The sequence below is a fragment of the Ovis canadensis genome, chromosome 23 (assembly GCF_042477335.2).
Source record: "Ovis canadensis isolate MfBH-ARS-UI-01 breed Bighorn chromosome 23, ARS-UI_OviCan_v2, whole genome shotgun sequence".
NCBI classification, from domain to species: Eukaryota; Metazoa; Chordata; class Mammalia; order Artiodactyla; family Bovidae; genus Ovis; species Ovis canadensis.
The window spans coordinates 15,022,043-15,032,500 of NC_091267.1; positions in this window are offsets into that span (position 1 = coordinate 15,022,043).

Below are 10,458 nucleotides of genomic sequence, written 5' to 3' on the forward strand. Positions count from 1 at the left end.
TCCTGCCCCTATCCCTCCCAGCATCGGAGTCTTTTCCAGTGAGTCAATCTTCACACGAGGTGGCCAAAGTACTGGAGCTTCAGCTTTAGCATCATTCCTTCCAAAGAAATCCCAGGACTGATCTCCTTCAGAATGGACTGGTTGGATCTCCTTGCAGTCCAAGGGACTCTCAAGAGTCTTCTCCAGCACCACAGTTCAAAAGCGTCAATTCTTCGGTGCTCAACTTTCTTTATAGTCCAACTCTCACATCCATACATGACTACTGGAAAAACTATAGCCTTAACTAGATGGACCTTTGTTGACAGAGTAACATCTCTGCTTTTGAATATACTATCTAGGTTGGTCATAACTTTCCTTCCAAGGAGCAAGCATCATTTAATTTCATGGGTGCAATCACCATCTGCAGTGATTCTGGAGCCCCAAAAAATAAAGTCTGACACTGTTTCCACGGTTTCCCCATCTATTTATTTCATGTGAAATGATGGGACCAGATGCCATAATCTTAGTTTTTTGAATGTTGAGCTTTAAGCCAACTTTTTCACTCTCCTCTTTCACTTTCATCAAGAGGCTTTTTAGTTTCTCTTCACTTTCTGCCATAAGGGTGGTGTCATCTGTATATCTGAGGTTATTGATGTTTCTCCTGGCAATCTTGATTCCAGCTTGTGCTTCTTTCAGCCCAGCATTTCTCATGATGTACTCTGCATATAAGTTAAATAAGCAGGGTGACAATATACAGCCTTGACATACTCCTTTTCCTATTTGGAACCAGTCTGTTGTTCCATGTCCAGTTCTAACTGTTGCTTCCTGACCTGCATACAGGTTTCTCAAGAGGCAGGTCAGGTGGTCTGGTATTCCCATCCCTTTCAGAATTTTCCATAGTTTATTGTGATCCACACAGTCAAAGGTTTTGGCATAGTCAATAAGGCAGAAATAGACATTTTTCTGGAACTCTCTTGCTTTGTCGATGATCCAGCAGATGTTGGCTATTTAATCTCTGGTTCCTCTGCCTTTTCTAAAACCAGCTTGAACATCAGGAAGTTCACAGTACATGTATTGCGGAAGCCTGGCTTGGAGAATTTTGGGCATTACTTTACTAGCATGTGAGATGAGTGCAATTGTGCGGTAGTTTGAGCATTCTTTGGCACTGCCTTTCTTTGGGATTGGAACGAAAACTGACCTTTTCCAGTCCTGTGGCCACTGCTGAGTTTTCCATGTTTGCTGGCATATTGAGTGCAACACTTTCACAGCATTATCTTTCATGATTTGAAATAGCTCAACTGGAATGCCATCACCTCCACTAGCTTTGCTCGTAGTGATGCTTTCTAAGGCCCACTTGACTCCACATTCTAGAATGTCTGGCTCTAGGTGAGTGATCACACCGTCGTGATTGGTCATGATGATATTTTTTGTACAGTTCTCCTGTGTATTCTTGCCACCTCATCTTATTATCTTCTGCTTCTGTTAGGTCCATACCATTTCTGTGCTTTATCGAGCAACCCACAATTGCCTGCAGAATCAGACACAACTCAGTGAGTAACATCTTCACTTTCAACAGTTTAATACACTGAACTGCTAAATGTTCCTTTTTTAAATCCCAAAGTCCTGTTTTAGCCCCCTACCCCTTCATTTCCCCTTTGCTAATGATGTTTGTTTTCTGTGTCTGAGGGTCTATTTCTGTTTTGTAAATAAGTTCATTTGTGTTGTATTTTGCTTGGATTCCACATATAAGCAGTATCACACAATATTTGTCTCTGGACTGTGATCTTTGGACTGGATGCACTTTGAAGAAAAAAGGCTGAAACATCAGAGGGCGCCATGAATTGAGAAAGTTTGGGAACCCCTTAACTAATCTAGTTTGGGGGTCCTTAACCAGATGATTTTGACTCCTCTCCCGAAGGGAAAGTTCACAGCTTATTGACGCCAAATAAGAATTCCATTATTCCACAGAACTCCAGTCATCGACTCGTGTGTGTGCTGTCGTGTCCGAGTCTTTTGCGATCCCACGGACTGTAAGCTGCTAGGCTCCTCTGTCCATGGGCTTCCCCAAGGCAGGAATACTGGAGTGGGCTGCCATGCCCTCCTCCAGGGGATCTTCCTGACCCAGGGACTGAACCCGCGTCTCCTGCATTTCCTGCGCTGGCAGGCGGATTCTTTCCCACTGCGCTACCTGGGAAGCCCCAGTCCCCGCCTTGCATACTGCCAGTCCCCGGTGGATTCTTGACACTTGTTATATGTATCTATCTATCAGGGCTCTTTATCAATGAATAAATGATTAAGCAAGAACATAAACCCTGCGCTGCAAACACAGCACGAACATCTTATGGTGATGTGCCTACAGCTAACTGGAGGGGCATATTCTAAGTGTGTCCATTCTTAGGAAACCATTTAAAGTATTAAGAATGAAAAGCAAGGTTCCTGTCTCTGACTTAGCTTATTTCTGATGAAGGTATAGATAGCAAGCCGAGATTTTCCTCTGGGCTTCACCAAGGTATAATGTCTGTATTTTGTAACAAAGAATGATTTAACCTGACATGCTTTACATGATCCTATTCCGAGCCTTGGGCTGATAAGAAAAGCATTAATCATAAATATGAGCAACTAATACTTTAAGTCCTCACTCTGAGGATCCCATTAGCCTCCTGTCTCAGGACTAATTACGTACAGTCAAGGAGCCTCATTCATGTAAATATGTGTTTTGTCAGTAATGCAAAACCTGATCCCCGTCTTGAAACTTCAGCTCCATTTATACGTGCAAAATTTATGTGGGATCAAGTAGAAATGACCATGCCAAGCATAATTAAAAAGCTGATGGAAACGGGATAGACGTTGCTATTCAGTCGGCTTCCCTGTCGTCTTAATTAAAATACGAAAATTTCCCAAGTGTAACGTGTTGGAGAGATTTTAAAGATAATCGTTTCTTCCAAAGCACATGAAGCTTTCTATGAGAAAAACACAAATACTATTGTACTGTTATTACTGTAATAATATGATTGTATTATTGCAATAATATTACAATATTGTAGTTGCAATAATTTAAACACTATTCTTAGTAGATAATCATAGCAATAAGAAAAGCTTATCACTGGCCTGCACACATGTACTGTGAATATTTTCATTCTCCAGAGTCTAAAAATGTGTGTGCGTAGTGTGTATAGAAGTGGAGGGAACAGTGTTGAGAAGGGTGGAAGGGAGTGAACGCTGCGGTCAAATGTTGACTTGTCAGTTAGGAGCCCCACTGGGGAGGAAAACTGTCACTCAGACGTCTGGGAAGACCTGCCTGACGTTTAACTCGTGTGTGTGGGAAACCTGTACGTGAGATGCTGATAATGAAGTGGGTCATGGCGGTGGGGGAAGGAGGTGGTCCCTCGGCCTTAGAACTATCTCCCATGCCACTTTTTTCCTACTTCTCACAGAAGTAAAACTGAACACTTTAACCATTTTTAAGTACCCAAATTTGTGGCACTTAGTCCATTATGGTGTCATACAACCGTCACCACTCTGTAGCTCCAGGACCACCAAAGGAAACTCCTACCCATTAACTGATGCACTTGTGTTAGAGTTTTGCTCATGGTGAATGTGATTTATTCACAAAACACTCTAATCCATGCCAAACTGTGTCATAAAATGGTTCTGCTGTGTTCATTCACTTAATGATTCCAGATTCAAGAGTCACACAAGCTATTTTAATATTGTACTGAGAATAAGGTCACTATCAAAAGACATCAGCAATCTTTGCTTTTTATGGATTTACATGATTTGGGTAAGATGATCTATAACTGACAACAAAGCTTAAATATGTCTGGGAAGCAAACAGCAATATACCAGGCTTAAAATGCGATATTAGAGGCTGCTTAGCAGCTAAAGAGGGTTTATACTGAAGAACGGTGGATGTAATTTCTTGGAAAAAATCATAAGCAAAAGGATTGAATTTAATCTAATATCACCAGTGAAGCTTGTGGCAATCTTAGGCAGCATTTGGGTAGTACCTTGGGCCAAGGAGATGATCCTGAATTAGCATAGCATACAAATCAGCTTTTCGATTTTTATCAGATTATCTGCATTACTGGCTAATGCTGATGGATTCAGTCACGTGCAATAAGTGCTCTCAAGCATCATATTTCTGTGGTGTAAAATATCCTCAAAGCACATTTTAATTGTTTTAACAAGATAAAGTATGCGATTTTTGCATGAATAATATTATCAGTATTACATCAAATCTCTTCATTTATTATCACTAATGCTACTTAAAAGAGATGTTAATAGAGTAATTCATTCTCATCCCACGACCTGGGTCAGGAGTACATGATGGTTCATATTCATTATGCTGAGCTCAGAGAGGGCTTCTGTTATAATATCACTTAATTTATATTCTGAAAAAGGCTCGGGGGAGAAGTTGCTCTCATGCATTAGAGTTCTATCTAAATCACAATGTTTGAAGACAAGTGGGGATGGCAGATAACTATTAAACAACTCCTCTGTGTACTCTTGGCTCTCCCAGAGATGTAAATGAAGGAGCTAAATCTCAGTGACCTCATCCAGACACACAATTTACCTGTGCAGATTCAGGAGCATTTACATGCTGCATGTTGGGATTTACTTCAGATTTAAAATCCTGGTTAAAAGTGTCAACCACACAACCCAGCATAGAGACATGGGTGCCTTCCTTATAACTAATTAGGAAGACGAGACCATCAGCTACCTTTTAAAAGTATGAACACCCACTGTCTTTGGCTGTCTCTGCCCTTGGTTTGAACACAAGCAGGTGTGTGTATGTGTGTTTGCAAGAATTAGCTGTAGGAGACACAAGTGATGAGATATGCATGCCAAGGAAAAAAGTCCCTTTTCTTTTTCTGAAAGGAACCTCAAGTAAATCTTGTTGTTGTTGCTGTTTAGTCACTAAGTTGTGTCCGACTCTTTTGTGATCCCATGGACTGTAGCCTGCCAGACTCTCTGTCCATAGGATTTCCCAGGCAAGACTAGGAAATGGCTTGCCATTTCCTTCTCCAGGGAATCTTCCCAACCCAGGGACAAAACTCACGTCTCCTGCTTTGGCAGGCAGGTTATTTATACTGAGCCACCAGGAAACCCCCTCAAGTAAATGTATAATTTATATATCATAAAAATAGACATATACACAATACAATTAATAACTTTGAAATGTCAATTCATTTTTCCTCAGTTAATTAGATTGGCCATTGTTTTGCTGTAATATCATTATTTAGGACCGTTTTAAGAAGTACCTTGGGAACTGGAAAGGGACTGGATAATTTAAATTTATAGACTTCACAGAGCAGATGTTATTGTTGGGATATGTAAGGACAAATCTGAAGAGGGACAGGTTAAGTCTCTTTGCTTTTCAGTGAAGCAACCAAATCCAGCAGATTAAATGATAGAGCAACTTAACTAAAAGATAGTTAGTAAAAATTCACAGTAAGTGCATAAAAAATACACACTCAACTCATGACTTTAGCATGAACTATTTAGGGAGAAGATGAAAAAAAGGGAGGAAATTTTTAGTGGTTCAAAATGAAGCGCTAGAGTGAAGTCAGGTCCTCTGTCTGCTACTTAAGTGGTCTAGTGGTGGTGCCGGTGGGGGGATGATGTTAGTGATGAAGATGCTGTCGGTAATATTGAGATGTGGTGTCAACTGTGGTGTTAGTGGTATTGGGCATTATGGGGGGTGGTGATGGTGATGTTGGTGGAGATGCTGGTCATGATGGTGGTTTGGGGTGTTATGGTGGTGGTGGTGTTGGTGGAGATGCTGTTGGTATTGATGATGTGGTGGTGGTGTTGGGGGAGATGCTGGTGGAAGTATCCATCACTGGCAGGGGTGTGGGTTGCGATGGTGGTGGTGGTGTTGGTGGAGATGCTGTTGGTATTGATGATGTGGTGGTGATGTTGGTGGAGATGCTGGTCATGATGGTGGTTTGGGGTGCTATGATGGTGGTGGTGGTGGAGATGCTGTTGGTACTGATGATGTGGTGGTGGTGTTGGGGGAGATGCTGGTGGAAGTATCCATCACTGGCAGGGGTGTGGGTTGCAATGGTGGTGGTGTTGGTGGAGTTGCTGGTCATGATGGTGGTTTGGGGTGCTATGGTGGTGGTGGTGTTGGTGGAGATGCTGTTGGTACTGATGATGTGGTGGTGGTGTTGGGGGAGATGCTGTTGGTATTGATGATGTGGTAGTAGTGTTGGGGGAGATGCTGGTGGAAGTATCCATCACTGGCAGGGGTGTGGGTTGCGATGGTGGTGGTGTTGGTGGAGATGCTGTTGGTACTGATGATGTGGTGGTGGTGTTGGGGGAGATGCTGGTCATGATGGTGGTTTTGGGTGCTATGATGGTGGTGTTGGTGGAGATGCTGTTGGTACTGATGATGTGGTGGTGGTGTTGGGGGAGATGCTGGTCATGATGGTGGTTTGGGGTGCTATGATGGTGGTGTTGGTGGAGATGCTGTTGGTACTGATGATGTGGTGGTGGTGTTGGGGGAGATGCTGGTGGAAGTATCCATCACTGGCAGGGGTGTGGGTTGCGATGGTGGTGGTGTTGGTGGAGATGCTGTTGGTACTGATGATGTGGTGGTAGTGTTGGGGGAGATGCTGGTGGAAGTATCCATCACTGGCAGGGGTGTGGGTTGTGATGGTGGTATTGGACGTTATGGTGGTGATGGTGGTGGTGGTGGTGGTGATGGTGGAGATACCGGTGGGAGCACTGGTTGTGATGGAGCTGTTGGATGTTATGCTGATGACAGAGGCGGTGGTGGCCGTGATGGAGATGCGGGTGGAAGTGTTGGTCATGGGAGTGGTGCTGGGTGCTGTGTGGTGGTGGTGGTGGAGCTGGTGGTGGTGATGCTCTTGGCACTGCTGATGATGCAGTGTTGGTATTGGTAGTGGCGGTTATAAAAGATTGAGAGGTACTTTCCTGGCGGTGCAGTGGATAAGAACTCACCTTCCGAAGCAGGGAACATGGGTTCAGTCCCTAGCCCAGGAAGCTGCCACATGCCTTGGAGCAACGAAGGCCACGTGCAGCAGCTCCTGAAGTCCGTGTGCCCTGGAGCCCAAGCTCTGCAGCAGGAGAAGCCAGCACGATAAGAAGCCTGTGCACCACACGAAGAGAAGCCCCTGCTCGCCGCGCCTAGAGAGAGCCTGCGCACGGCAGCCAAGACCCAGCTCGGCCAAAGATAGAGACTGAGGAAGGGGAAGGGAAAGGAGGGCTTTCAGGTTGTCTAAGAAACAAAGTCAACGCGATTGGCTGCGCCTGGCTCCCTCTCTCTGGATTCCACAGTCCTGGACTGGGTTTACAGCTTGCTGTTGATTCTGAGGATGCAGAACTGTGGGTGCAGAGGGCCAGCTGTGGACTTGGGCACCTGTGGGTTTTGGTGTCTGCTGTGGTCCTGGAACCAGTTCCCACGAGAACCAAGGGACAGCCGTCAAAAATTTGTGATTTCTGTCAGCGCCTCTGATGGGCAACCTTCCCTGTTGGAAATTGTCCTCAAGTGAATGAGAAGAAGGCAAAATTACCAGGTCTAAACCCTACAAGTTGCTGAATATGCTGATTTTTTGAAGTGTTCAAATGTGTAATGGATGACACTGAGGAAGGAAATAGGATGTCTTATAAACATGGAAACAAAGGACAGATGATCAAAATATAGATCTAAACTTAACTCTAATAACTGGCACTTTTATAACATTGAAAGACGACATTTTAAACTTAGTGTCTAGTCAAGTCTTCTGCCTTTTCGCTTTCATGCATTGGAGAAGGAAATGGCAACCCACTCCAGTGTTCTTGCCTGGAGAATCCCAGGGACGGGGGAGCCTGGTGGGCTGCCGTCTATGGGGTCGCACAGAGTTGGACATGACTGAAGCGACTTACCATAGCATAGCATATTATTATTATTATTATTATTGTTTTATTATTGTCTGAGCCAAGAGGTATGTGGGATCTTAGTTTCCAGACCAGGGATCAAACCTGCAGCCCCTACTAGACTGGAAACTCAGTCTTAACCACTGGAGTACCAGGAGGTCCCAAAGTATATTACTGAAGGCACATTTATAAAGAATATATAAAACTTTTTATATTAACCTTATATACTCCCTTGTCACCGCTTTGATCTTGGGCACTTTTAAAAGGGGAGAAATGTAATTATTGATATTTTACTCTCTCTTGATCTTTGGAACCTAGATTCCAATATCAGCACTGACATGTGCCAAAGAAAGGTGTGGGTTTTGACCATTTGGAATCTGAATTTTCTTATCATAAAAATTGGGGCAAACACTCTCCACTTACAAGGCAGTGCAAGAGTTCTTGCTCAACATAATAGCACACATCCGAGTTGTTTATCATAGCACCTGAAACATAGCAGCTGATCAATAAATGCTAATTTCTATCCCCTTCCCTGATAAAGAATCCAAGGAACATAAAGAGGAGGACAACTCTTCCATGGTTATTCATCAAAGTAAAAAAAAATCTGGGCTTGGACACTGACCGTGTGTTTCAGCCTGCCTTGGTCCTCAACGTTGCTCATTTTTGCTTCAGTTTTAACAAATATAACATGCACCAATGCGTAGTAGTCATGCAATGACAAGAACTGTATCTGCTTTGAGAAATAAAAGCAACACAGCAGCCACTTGTATTGAGTTGTTTCACTGTTTAGATTTCTTTGCACTTACTTTACATTTTGCTCTCCTTTCTGTTCTTTAAAATCCACTGGCATTTTCTGCTGGAAGATATCTACTAGGGGAAAAAAGGCAATATTGACACTAAATATTTCAAAAAGACTATTTCTCCTCCCCTCTTTCTGCTCAAACCCCAGGTCCACCCAGCATTGGGGTTTTCAAGCTCAGAGACCCTTACTTGGGGCTTTTGAAACTCAACAGATTCTCAATCTTAATGTCTGTTGAACTGAATTGAATTCAACTGAATACAGTAAGGAGAATATTTTATTTTATATTATGCTGAAATAATACTAGTTTTCACAGAAGCTGGAAAATAGAACTGTCTTATTGTAGTAAACTGTGTTTGCTACTGAGATAAACATTTGAAATATGACTTTGGAAAAGTCTAAAAAACGGTTGAGTTAGGATTGTCTTAATCTGCCACGCATGGGCATAAAATCACAACTGGTCAAATCATAACTGATAAATAATAATAATACATGATTGACCACCATTAAAGGTGGTCAATTTCAACTCTTAACAATTCGGAAGAAAATATGTTAATGTTCCAGAATTTTCTTGGAAATTCTAACCTTAATTTGAATTGCTTCTGAGCTGGTAGACAGTTAGGTGGTGAGAAAATACAGTGTATTTGTGACAAGCAATGTTTTAAGAGAATAAAGATCACACTTATGCTTAAAAGGCATTTCATACGTTTAGATTTTAGTGTTTTTAGATCTATTGAGTCACCCCTTTGGGGACTATTTGAAAATATATGAAAGTGGGAAGCGTGAACTTAATGGTCTTGCAGAGAAAAGAGTAAATTGCCCTTTTGAGGGTGGGGAGGATTGAAAAGATATATTAACCCTTTCAAGACCCTCAGGCAGATTTCCTCTGCTGATGTTTAAAAGCTTACTGGCTCCAAACTTTTTAAACAGATCTCCCAACATGATCAATGACTGTTAAATTCAGTGTCTTGAGAACTGGTTCTGTTTCCAGATCTGCAAAAAAGTGCATTTTTTATGTGTCTTTTTTTTTTCTAAAGTATACAAATATATGTACTCCAAACTTTAAATACATAAAAATATGTTTTTAAAAATTTTATACTGCTTCTATTTTTTATTGTTTTTATTTTTTAAATAATTTGATGATGTACTAATCTCCAAAGACATTTTAGAATGAAGGTATTATTTAGGTCATATAACTTATCCTTTCCTCATCTCACAACTTTAGGATCTCTGAAACTCTGTGTATAATGTAAGAGGGGGGATCTTGAATATAATCCCTAGGAAATACTGTTTTGTACTGCTGTCTAGCCAGGCTGATAACCAGTTTCCTGACCCACAAATCTCTTAGCTGACTACATATGAATATCCTGAGAAATGTGTGCTGAATGCTGGATCTATGACCACTTTTCTATGCTTGCTTTCCTTCTGTTTTATCCTCATTCTACCTTGGAGCATTGGCTACGGCATCCCAACACGCAGTGGACAGCCAGCGTCTGTCCTCACAGCCGGCTGTGGACATGGACAGCTTGAAGAGGCCCTGACGTCCCCCTTTCCTGTCTGCCTCACACCAGAGTTCTAATCACAGCCATGCTCGATTCTGAGTCCAGGCAGGCGGGGCCTTTCTCCGATTCCTTTATTTTTCCATGCTTTATCCCTCAGCCTCTGCACACACTTCCACGTCCAGAACAAAAGTGCTTTAAGGGAGGGAAACGCACACCACCGCAGGAGGCTCTGAATCCAGCCCTGCTCTTGAGCAATGACATTCCGTGTGTAAGAACCGCAGAGGGATAACAAGTCTG